The 12,204-nt window shown below is 35.0% G+C and overlaps 1 long non-coding RNA gene across 2 annotated transcripts; it reads left to right on the forward strand.

Moving 5' to 3' along the window:
* Window positions 1–284: 284 nt before the first annotated feature.
* Window positions 285–3,630, forward strand: LOC112785458 (uncharacterized). Of its 2 annotated transcripts, none has more exons than XR_003194231.3 (4): window positions 285–983; window positions 1,112–1,216; window positions 2,435–2,559; window positions 3,376–3,630. It is a non-coding gene; the product is annotated as an uncharacterized lncRNA (long non-coding RNA). The 2 variants fall into 2 exon arrangements; XR_003194230.3 differs by having other exon boundaries at window positions 302–983; window positions 2,359–2,559.
* The last annotated feature ends 8,574 nt before the right edge of the window (window positions 3,631–12,204 follow it).

Raw genomic sequence — 12,204 nt, forward strand, 5'->3', positions numbered from 1 at the left:
ATTCTTGGTATGTTGGATAAAATAATACTGTAAAAAATAAAAATAAAAGGCTCATTATTACAAAATTTGTAATTTATATAATATATCAATTTTATTATCTTAATTTAAAAAAAATAAACACTCATTTTCTTATTAGTTTACTATTTTTTTTTATTTTTAGGTGAATCGATCTGATATATATATATAGTGTAACATCCTGCATTTTTAAAATTTTTAATAGAGTGTATTTGGTTTTAAAATTACTCTACCCTTAAATTTTATCAAAATATCTATTTATATTTATCCTTATTCCTTTATAAAAATCTTAATTTTACCTTAATTTTCAAATTGAGAAAACCTAACCCTAATTTATCCCTTTCCTCAGCCTTTGAAACACGCAGTCCCACCCCCTTTCTTCCTAAACCTACACAGAAATGGAAAGGAAAATCATACAAGGAAAGAAAGGAAATCAGATTGTGATCCAAGGAAGGAGCAGAAGGAGACGCCGTGGCCACGTAGCCGCCGTCCCGTCGCAAGGGAAGACCAGAGCTGAGGCAGAGAGTAGCGCCCAGAGGGAGAGAGGCCGACATCATCATTGTTCGTACTCACCGGAGGAAGCTGTCGTAAGCCTCTTCGCCGTCATCGTTGTCGTCATCCTCATGAGCTGTAGCGCCGCGCAGCCCAGCCACCGGGACCTTCGCGGAGCCCGCGTCATTACCGCCTTTGAGATCTTCATCGTCACTGTCACTGGAGGTCTGTGAAGAGAGGGAAGATTCCACAGCCATGGCACTGTCACGCCGTCACCGCCGTTACCCTGGAGCTTGCCGTCGTCATCGAGCAGGACGCAGATGAGAACGACGCGAGGGAGAGATTGTGCGGGCCTGAGGAGCTGCCACGGTCCTTACCGTTGCTGCCATGGTCACCAGTGAGTCGTGCACCGCCATCAGAGTCCAAAACAGCACTAGCCTTCTTGTTCTGATTCTGATTCTCCTATTCTTGAACCTGTAAGCTTTAATCCTTACTCTGCTTCCATTTTATTTCTTAGTCTTTTTCTGTTATGAGTAAGAAAAACCTATGTCTCTGTTTAACACTGCTGCTATGCCTTCCCTGCTTGCTGATGGAACTATCATAGGTGATAGTATTAATGATACTTAAGAAGGGTTAGAGTTGCTGCTGCTGCTGAGATTAATAAAGAGGGGATCATCACATTTAAATTCAACGGGTTCAACTAACTGAGGTAGGGGATTTATTTAAATGGTTTTAATCTAAGAATGCCTACAAAGTTTATTAAATTACTGCAAATAGGATTAATAGCTATGAGTAATTGATTGATTATATGAATGTTGGATTGTGGTTGCAATTTTGTTTGGTGTTGTGATTGAATTGATTATAACTAAGTGTGGTAGATGATTGGAGTATTGACTGTTGGCTATTGAAATGGTTGTTTGGTATATTGCTATGGCTATGAAAGTGACTCGAGACTAGTTGAGAATTGTAGTTTTGACTGATTATATATAATTAGTTGAGGCTGAGATAATCATTCGATATATTTGATATTGAATTGAGAATTGTTGAAAAATTAGGACCTAAAAGACTAAACTATTATTAAGAATCTGGTTTTCAAAATAGAATGGTAACTTTGAAGACGACCCAGTAATTTGCTAGTGATCGAAATGGTATGAGATTAAAATATGAGTAAACTTTAACAAGTGTAGTTGTTAGGATTTAAATTTGAAGGTTTTGTATTAACTGAAGAATTAGTTATGATTTTTCAAAGTTAAGCCGTGAAATCTAATTTTCTGCATTATCTTTAAATGAAAACAGTAACTTTGAAAGGCTGTAACCAATTATGTAATGATCAGAATTGTATGAGACTAAGTCTGGGTTAAACTTGGGAATATAAGAAACTAAACTGGAAAATTTGAGACCTTTTTGTTAAATATATAATTTATGACAAATTTTTAAAGTTAGATTGTTAAATCTGTCCTGCAGCAGAAAAGGTCAAACAGGGCAGCAACTTGTTTGTCTTGCTACGACTTCTACGAGCTGAGTTTTGGAGCGAAACCAATTTTGTTATAAAATTTGATTAACTTGGTTTATTGCTCTAAAGCTTTAGAATTTTAGGAGTTAAGGATTGGGAGTTGTAAATTTTTGAATGTTGGTGGTCAAAGATAAAAAGAAACAGATTTTGACTCATTTTTACTTAACATCCAGGTTATGTAACTTCTTCATTAAAAATGGTATTAATCCAGAACCAATTGATAAAGAAACCTGGATGAGTGAAGTTGAATTATATTAATTTTTAAGGTCATTGGATTTAACTTGGATTTTATATAGAATTTTGAATGTTGTACGCTACTGCTGTTTTCTGTTTTAAAGACACTTCAGAGCAGTCATGGTTTAACGAGCTTGATCAAAATGTTGTTGCAACAAGTTAATCCTGGTATTAGTGCAGAACAAGTGCAAGTAATGTTAGAAGCTGCCCAACAATCTCTGCTTGATGCAAGTAGTGCACCAAATGATGCGAGGCAAAGCATTCCTCCTTTACTGGGATCGAACCATGTGTCAAAAGATATGGAAGTAAGTACTGTAGTTAAATTAATAGTGGTTGATTGCTTAATAGTGGCTGATTGCTGTTGATATTAATTTTATTGTTGATTTTATTGGCCTTAAGCGAATCTACAATAGAATCTAGTTCATTATCAAATTAAAAATTTCAACCACTATATAAAATAATTGCACTATTTTATCAAATTAAAAAGATGTTACATGGTCATCAAATTGGACATTTGGCTAATTGGCTCCATGAGTACATATTGAATAGAAGAGTAAGAAACTAATTACGAACTAAGATGCATAACCTACCATTATTTCTTTCAGAAGGTATAGAAAAATAGATAAAGCAATAATAATACATGAAGGTGAAGGGGTAGCAATCAACATTGAATCAGTACTCAGTAATATATAGCAATCAGCATTATTATTATTTTAAATTTGACTTTGTCTATTGATTTCACACTCGATTTGGTTTTTCTGTTTCGCTGGTGTTGATTACTTGATTTGTTTGATGGATTAGAAGCTAATAATAGTATTTCGGTATTATCTTGTTTTTTAAGCTTCTATTTTTTGTGGTTGTTTCTTTGTGCTGGATTTTTTTTCAGTTTTAAGCGACTTCAACAGAGGAGTTGAAGTTTCACTCAAAGATAGATTAAAAACATATAAACATTACCAAATGACTCAAAACCTTAGCAAATGCTCCTTGTTATTTAGTGTGTACTAGATATTATATGTGTGAAGTATATATGTTTTTATGATATATTTTTTTTCCTAAGTTGAAGAAGAATAAATGTAGGTGTTTATGTCTAATGTGACTTTATTTTTCATGTTATGAAGCAGGTGCTGAGCTTTTAAATGGTAAAGTGGCTGAAACAAAAGTTCTCGAGCGTTGAGAAGAAAGAATAGCAATACCAGAAACAATCTATTCTAGCAGAGTCTAAGTTGTATTGCTCTAACGCTTGTGGAATAATTCTGTTAATAGTGTCTATTTAGTGTTAGTGTATATATCACTGTATAAAACTAAGATTGAGATAAGTGTATTCACTCAACTATATTGATATATTAGCTGGTTACTTTAATTACAACTTATCTTAATTGTTGATTATCTTTTTTTATTTTAAGATTTATTTTGTAATTATCATCATTTTGGGATGTGATTATGCTTTAAAATAATTAAATCTCATAAAACAAAATAGGCTATGGTCATGGTAAAAATCGTGACCATAGATAAGGCTATGGTTACAGTTTTGTGGGGTGACCATAGATAAGCTATGGTCACGGTGAAAAACCGTGACCATAGATAAGGCTATGGTCACGATTTTAAGGTGGGGTGACAATAGAGGCTATGGTCACGGTGAAAAACCGTGACCATAGATAGGGCTATGGTTACGGTTTTAAGGAGGGGTGACCAGAGAGGCTATGGTCACGGTGAAAACCGTGGCCATAGATAGGGCTATGGTCACAGTTTTAAGCGGGGTGACCATAGAGGCTATGGTCACGGTAAAAACCATGACCATAGATAAGGCTATGGTCACGGTTTTAAGGTGGGGTGACCATAGAGCTATGGTCACGGCAAAAATCGTGACCATAGATAAGGCTATGGTCACGGTTTTAAGGAGGGGTGACCATAGAGTCTATGGTCACGGCCAAAACCGTGACCATAGATAAGGTTATGGTCACGGTTTTAAGGAGGGGTGACCATAGAGTCTATGGTCACGGTCAAAACCGTGACCATAGATAAGGTTATGGTCACGGTTTTAAGGAAGGGTGACCATAGAGGCTATGGTCACGGTTTTTATGCGTGATCATAGATTGCCTTATGGTCACGGTTAAAAACCGTGGCCTAAAGTGTCAGAATTTGAAAATTGTAACCGTGACCGTAGAAACCGTGGCCATAGGTAAAAAATCGTGACCATAGACCTATGGCTACGGCGGAATAGGCCACGGTAAAAAACCGTGACCATAGGTCCAAAACCGTGACCATAGATCTATGGTCACCCTTTTCACTAGCTATACCGTGACCATATGCCTTTTTTTTTGTAGTGTGAAGAATTGGAAGAGATGGGGCAAGCAACCAACTCACCGATTTATGATGGTTTCGCATCAACATATGATTCTTTTGAGCTTGATGAATCCTTCCCCATTGAACTTGGATTTGATGTTGAGGTAGATTTCACTCAACCCCCAAGATATGATTTGAGTGATGGGGAAGAGCTAGAAGAATCTTGTCAAGTAGTGGAAGCCCCTAGAAGAGGATGGATGGGAGTGGAATGTGCTTTATCAAGATCATTGGAACTTCTCTACCTAAGTCACCATCTATTCATTTGAGGCGCTTTGTGGAATGAAGCATAAGAGAAGGATGTTTAGTGGTTGGCGTTGTAAATTTAGGCCCATTATGGTTGAGGCTTCAAGGATTAGATGTAAGAATTGGACTAGTGCTCAATTGGATGGGTCTAGGAGGATAGTTTGGTGCCTAATCAAGAATTCAAAGGTGAGCATGCCACCCAAAGGGAATTATCATGATCAAATCGAAGACGGGTACAAAAATAAAGTTTGGGATCCCGGATTACAAGAGGAGGATCAATTTTGGGAGCTCCGAGTTTGTGGAGAACTTCACCAAGAATTGGTGCACTTGGTTGGAAATTCTGACAATCAATGGAAGTCCAAGCATTGGTGGAAGTCCAAGGATGAATTCAAGCACAAGCCACCTTGATGAGAGCTCTCCATAAGTCCAACTTAAGGACAATAAATAAAAGTGCTAGGTGGGAGACACCCCACAATGGTAACATCCTTTCATTTTCCTCTTTTGTAATATTGGTAAAATAAGTTTAATTTCATGTTTATTTTAGTTTGTTAAGTTTATTTGGTAGTCTAGTATGTTAAATAAGGTTTGATGGCATTTTGGTGGTTGTTTGGATGTTTGGAATGCTTGGTTTGGTGCTAGGACTTGAAAAATTTAGAAAAATGCAGCACCTAGCCACACGTGCGCGTCACCCACCTGTACGCGTGACCCCAAGATTCCAACCTTCCACACGTATGTGTGACCTATGCGTACGCGTGACCCACGCGTCACCTCCGAAGTGCTGCTGCTTCAGTACAAAAACCAGAGAGTTGTGCGCGTAGGGTGTAGGAATTGTGCATTTAGCACAAATTCCTCTCACGTGTATGCGTGACCCATGTGTACACGTTACCCTCTAATTTTGCCATTCCACGCCTACGCGTACTTGACCTGTGCACGTCGCACCCACTCTCCCACCCACGCTTACGCGTCACCCACACGTACGCGTGGGATCCCCTGTCTCATCCACCTTCTTTTCTTCTCTTCTTTCCTTTTCTTTCCTTCTTCTCTCTTCTCTTCTTTTTTTTCCATCCTTCAACTATCATCTACCACCACCATTGACCAGTATATTCTTTAGTTTGTTAGTTAGTTAATTGATTAATTAGTTAGTTAGTTAGCTTAATTTTTGTTTTAGGTGGTAAGTGTTGGATTATTAATTTAATTTGCTAGTTCTTGATACTGAAATTATTCATTGTTGAATTTCTTTTATTTAGGTCATAATTTTTTACTTGGTTTTAAATTTTTTATGCTTAACATTTTTGACTACCAAGTGCATGAGAATTGCCTTCAAGCATTTTAAATATTTTGAATTGCATGTTTTGGCCAGCATGTGATTTGATTTCATTATCTATGATGAGGCAATTTGTGTATTATCAATGCATTTTTTTGTTAGGTGATGCTTGTTTATGTTTGTCTTTATTTACGTCACCTATTTCATGCATTGAGATTTTGGAATTGTGAAATTGGATCATAAGCTTGCCTAGTGACATATTTTTGAGCTTTTTAAACTTTGTGGACCATGCTTACTATGTGATTGATTTTAATTTCTATCTTCTTTTTCCTAAGTTCCATAGAACCCATGTCTTCCACTTTTATGTCAATTAGGTATTACAAATAAAATTCAAAGTGTGTCATTGATTGATGTGTAAGTCTCATATACCATTTTGTTCATTAAGTTTTCTTGCACATCAACCAATGTCCAATCATTATCCATTTCACAATTTCTTGATTATTTGCTTGAGTGCTTTCATGCTTCTTTATTGCTTGTTTGTTGATCTTAACCTACAAGTTTACTTTAAAGTATTTCAAGCACACTAAAATGAGTGAAGTACATACTCCTTTTGTGTAGTTGTAACACATTTGTTTGTATCCATGTCACACATTGATTCACTCACTTCATTTTAGTGATTCTAACCTCATTCCAACAATCTATGCTTCCTTGCTTGTGCATTTACTTGTCTTATCATATCCTGTTTCCTATTGTTCAGGATGATTTGTCATAAGCAAAAAGGGAAGCAGAGAAAGAACACGCAGCAGCCGGTTGATCCACCAGCTGAAGGTGGTAACCCGTGTGGTCGCTGTACCCCTTTGTTCATCTTTGAATGCACTGAGGACGGTGAAAAATTTTAAGTGTAGGGAGGTTGTCCGACCAATCGGCTGTTTTGGGTAAAAATTTTCTAATTCCAACACTTTCGCAATTTTTTTCTGTTATTACTAGGTCTTTTAGAATTTTTAGTTGCATTTTCTTATTTTGCATATATATATATATAATAAGCTTAGTAAAAATAATGAAAATTTTCAAGAAATTTATCTATAGGGCACCCCAATTGATTTGAGTAAAAAATTTTCATTGAACTTACTTGAATTATATATTGTGGAATATATTTTTGAGCTAAGAATACATAAGCATGTGAGTTTTTTATCCTAATTGTGTGGTTATATTATATAATCACTATTTTTATTCTTGTGTATATTATTATCTTTCTATGATTGTAATCTTTGATTTTTTTTATTCTTTATGTCCATTATTTTTTGAGGCCTTCATTTTATTAAGCTCACTTACCTAAATAGCCTTACCTTTTATCTACCATTGTTAGCCAATTTTGATCCTATGTTAAATCCCCTTTTGTTCTTTAATGTAGCACATCACTACCCATAAGTGAAAACTAATAAATATCTCTTGTTTGGATCTTTGATTAGCTTAGACTAGTGATATTGTTTATCATTCAATTATGGAAAATTTGGGAACATTGGGTGAGATAAAAGTGTGTTTTTGTATTTTTGTTGAAGATCTTGGGAATTAGATACATACTCATGCATTAAATGTTTAAACCATATGCATTGATACTCTTGTATATATTTTAGTTTGAAAAAAAAAATAAAAAATGAAATAAAATAAAATAAATAAAATAATATAAAATAAAAAAATAGAAAAAGAAAAAGAGAAAAAGAAAGCAATAAAAATGGGACAAAATGTCCCAAAGAAAAGTTCAATAATAATCAATGCATATGGGTTGTGATTGAAAAGAATGCATGTGTGCGTAAAAAAGTGAAGAATGGGTAGTTAGGTTTTCTTTGAAATTGTATAGGTTGTAGGTTAGGTGAGAGCTCAAGTTAATCAAAGATTCAAATTTCAAGCTCACTTAACCAAATACAATCCTACCTTGACCCTAGCTCTATTACAACCTATGAATAAGTCCTCATGATGCTTGTATGCATTCATTGAATAATTGTTGATTGTTATATAAAAAACAAATCTTAGAAAGTATGATTAGAGGAGAATTGAGTGAATCAACCCTATACACTTGAGCGACTAGAGCAGATACACATCTGGTGAGGGTTTGATTGCTCAATTACATGTTTTCACCTATAATCATCTCTTTTCTTGCAAGTTTGTAAATTCTTTTCAATAACTCAAATCAATTGTGGACTTGACTTGGTTGTTAATATCTTTAGCCCATGTGATCATATATGCTTTCTTAGAAATTGATTTATTTCGACCAAGTAGTTACATGCATTTAGATAGATTGCATATAGATAGTTTGCATTGAATAAATGTTGATACCCCTTGTCTCTTTCTTGAGTTTAGCATGAGGACATGCTATTGTTTAAGTGTGGGGAGGCTTGATAAATCCCAATTTTGTGGTTTATCTTGAGTTGAATTTAGGGGATTTTATCAACTTATCTCACATTTATTCAATGAAATTGCATGCTTTTGTAATTCTCCCTAATTTGTGCTTAAGAGTGAAAACATGCTTTTTAGACCTTTAAATTGCTAATTTTAATTTACTTTAATTTCATTCGATGTCTTGATATGTTTTTTGAGTAATTTCAGGCTTATAAGGAAAGGATTGGATAGAAGAAGTGAAGAGAAAAGCATGGAAAGTGGAGAAGTCATGAAGAAATGAGGATTTGCTGAACTCAAGGTCACGCACACGCGTCACCCACGCGTATGCGTGAGAAGGTTGTTTGCCAAGCGACAAGCGTGTATCACCCACGCGTATGCGTGACATTGGTCACGTGACCTCATTAAAGTGAAAACGCTGGGGGCAATTTCTGAGCCATCCAGGCCCAAATCCAACTCATTTCTGAGGCAATTAGAGGCTGAAATCAAGAAGGAGAAAGGGGGAGCAATTAGATTAGTGTAGAAAACATGCCTTATGTTAGTTCTAGAGAGAGAAGCTCCATCTTCTCTCTAGAAATTAGGGTTATTAGTTTAATTTCCTTCTAGATTTAGGTTTTGATTCTTGTTTTGATCTAGTTTTTCTTGCTTTTTATTATTCTAGCACTTTGATACTCTTAGTTTCTCTTGTTATTTCCTTTATTTTACCATTTTTTTATGTTATATGAACTCTTGTTAATTTCACCTTTTTAATGTAATTTTATGTTTTATGTTCTTTTCTTGCTTGCTTGAGTTATTATTGTTAATTTCTTGCATTTGGTAGTAGTAGATTTTATTATTATTGCAATTTTACCATGCTTTCCTTTTATGCCTTTCAAGTGTTTGACAAAATATTTGGTTAGATGTTAGAGTAGATTTTGTGCATTCTTGGCTTGGAAAGAGAAATTAGGTGCTCTTGAGTCATTAATACCCAACTTATGTTGGTGATCTAGAGTGATTAGTTAATCTTGTTTCCATTAGCATTACTTATGGATTAGGGTTAACTAGTCTTATTTGACTTTCTCTCAATATGAAGATAACATTATACTTTCTTCCAATGTTGGAGATAACGAAATAGGATTAGCTCTTGCTCATTATTGTGTTATGATTAATGACTAGGATAGAATTTCTAGATTCTCAATCCTTGCCATGAATGCCTCTTTTTAGTATTTGTTATCTTTATTTGTTTTCTTTACTTTATTGTCATTTAAATTCTTTCATTTTTAATTTTTTGTCTTATCATCAACCCAACCCCGTGAAACTCATAAATAATAATTGAGCACTCGATTGTAATTCCTAGGTAGAACGACTCAGGAGCAATACTCTCAGTTATTTTTATTGGGTTGAACTTGTGACAATCAAAATTAAACTCTGATTGAGGATTGTTTATTGGTTGGGAACTATACTTCGACGAGATTATTTGTGTGAAATTCCTAACTGACAAACACCATACATAAGTGAGGTACTCGGGGAGGAATTTCCAAGAACGAACTGATGAGGGAACGCCGATATAGGAATCTTGGCAGTGTTATATATGAGATTAGGGTGTTGGTTTTGGATTGTTGAGTGAAATACTTGGAGGCGAATAGTTGATTGGATTATTTGTTTAATTAGGCTTAAATTGATTGGATCATGATGATTTAGAGTATAGGAGGCTTGTAAATAGGCCTTGCTATAGTTTGGATTTGAATTGGAATAAGAGTTCGTGAAATTGAGCACTTGTGTAGAAATTAGAGAATGACTAATTGCTAGGCAATTGATATCATAGGTTTTGAACAATTAGGTAATGTGAGTATGGAGATCAAGTATTTTTAAGAGGTTATGCTTGAGTTTTAGGATAAGCGTAAGCATTATTTCGGTCAGGTTGAGAAAGCTTAGGAGTGGGCCTAGGTTTTGTGAATCCGATAAGGGAATATGATGTGAATGCATGATTGGATTCTTGGTGATTGAAAATCAGGGTGACACAATAGAAGCTTGCAGAAGCAATAACACAAGATAGTTATGAATAGGAGGTGTAAAGTTGACTAGAATATTTTAAGCTTGAAATACACGAAGGGTTTAGTGGGTTAATGCAAATAATGATTCCTAAATAATTTAATTTGATTGTGGCTGTGAACTTTGACTGATTCCGAAGTGGATATGGAAAAGATTGTTTGTGTGTAATTAGATTTAGGTGATAAGTGAGTACCAATTATCGTGTTTGAAAGGTAACTATTACGATATTTGATCATGATGACCTTGGATTTAGATTGAAATGTATAATGAGTGGATTTGAAAGACGAATTTAGAAAACATTAAATTGAAATATTGATATTGCACTGAGATTGGTTTGAGGGAACCCGTGAAGGGTGGTAAACCCAGATTTATAGGGAAGATTTTGCCAGAATTTTGAAAGAACTTGAAGAGTTTAGAAATATTAAATTATGATTTCAATCGGAAGTTTTATCTTAGAAAATTTTATGAAGGGTGAGATGAACTTGACATTGGTTAGTTATTAGGAGAAATCTAGAAGAAGCTAAAAGTGAAACAGATAGATATAACTTAGGCTTGAATTTGATCAAGTTCATGACCTTGTGTATGAGGGTGAAGGACGTGATTCGGTATTGAAAATGATATTGGAGAAAGGTAGAATGAATGGTATGAGGATGGTTAAACTTGAGGGAACCTATATGAAGATAGAAGAGCAAATTTTGAGGGCAAAATTTTAAATAAGGTGGGTAGGATGTAAAACCCGGTCAAACTTTAATTAATTAAATAATAAATTGAATATGAGTGAATATGGTTTGGAAATTTAACAATTAGAATTTGATGATTTAAATATGATATTCGGACTCAATGGATTTTTCTGAGTCAAAAAATATAGTTTTCTGCATAAAAACGTGCATTGAAAAATTGACCGGCAGTACCGGTTGAGATCTGCTTGGTACTGCAACTAAGAAAATTAATTATGAGCGAGAACTGTTAAAAAGTTAAATAATTGTTGTTGAGGTGGTAAAAAAAATTAAAGTGCATATTAAAACACTAATTTTAAAGGTTTTGGCCCAAAATTGGACTAACAGGTTAAATCAAGTAAACCAGGCCCAAGTGGGCCCAAGACCCAACATATATATAGCCTTATTTAGGCCATTCAGTAGCCACAACCCCCCTCCCCCTAATATATGCAACCCTCCTAAAAATTTCAAATCACCATAACTTTCTCTTCGGAGCTCCAATTGACGAGTCGTTTGCTGCCATGCATTGCCTTTGACGAGCTCTTCAAGTTTATCTAAGTATTGTAGTGAGTATTTTGCTCTCCTCTGTCCAGTTTTTGTTTTCCCTTTAAATACAAATTTGGTTATAAATTTTGAGAAAATCTTGTGATTTTGGTTGTTTAGGAGTGCTTTAGTATGAGCCACTGGTGAGTTTCATCAACTAATTTGTGGGTTAAGGTAAGGAACTCTCTAACCCTTGTAATTTATGAGATTTTGTGAGCCCTAAGTTGATGTATGTATGTAATGTGTATTAGAGTACTGGGTACACTTTTGGAATTTGAATCTTGCTTGTAAAAGTGTTTGCTGGAGCTTGGAGCTGAGTTTTGGTGGAGACTCCCAAGTGAGAGCTTGAATGTGACTTCCAAGAAGAACGATTTAAGTTTTATTTAAGTACCGTGTGGTGTGATGAGAATTCCTAG

The sequence above is a fragment of the Arachis hypogaea genome, chromosome 20, assembly GCF_003086295.3.
Source record: "Arachis hypogaea cultivar Tifrunner chromosome 20, arahy.Tifrunner.gnm2.J5K5, whole genome shotgun sequence".
Lineage (NCBI taxonomy): Eukaryota > Viridiplantae > Streptophyta > Magnoliopsida > Fabales > Fabaceae > Arachis > Arachis hypogaea.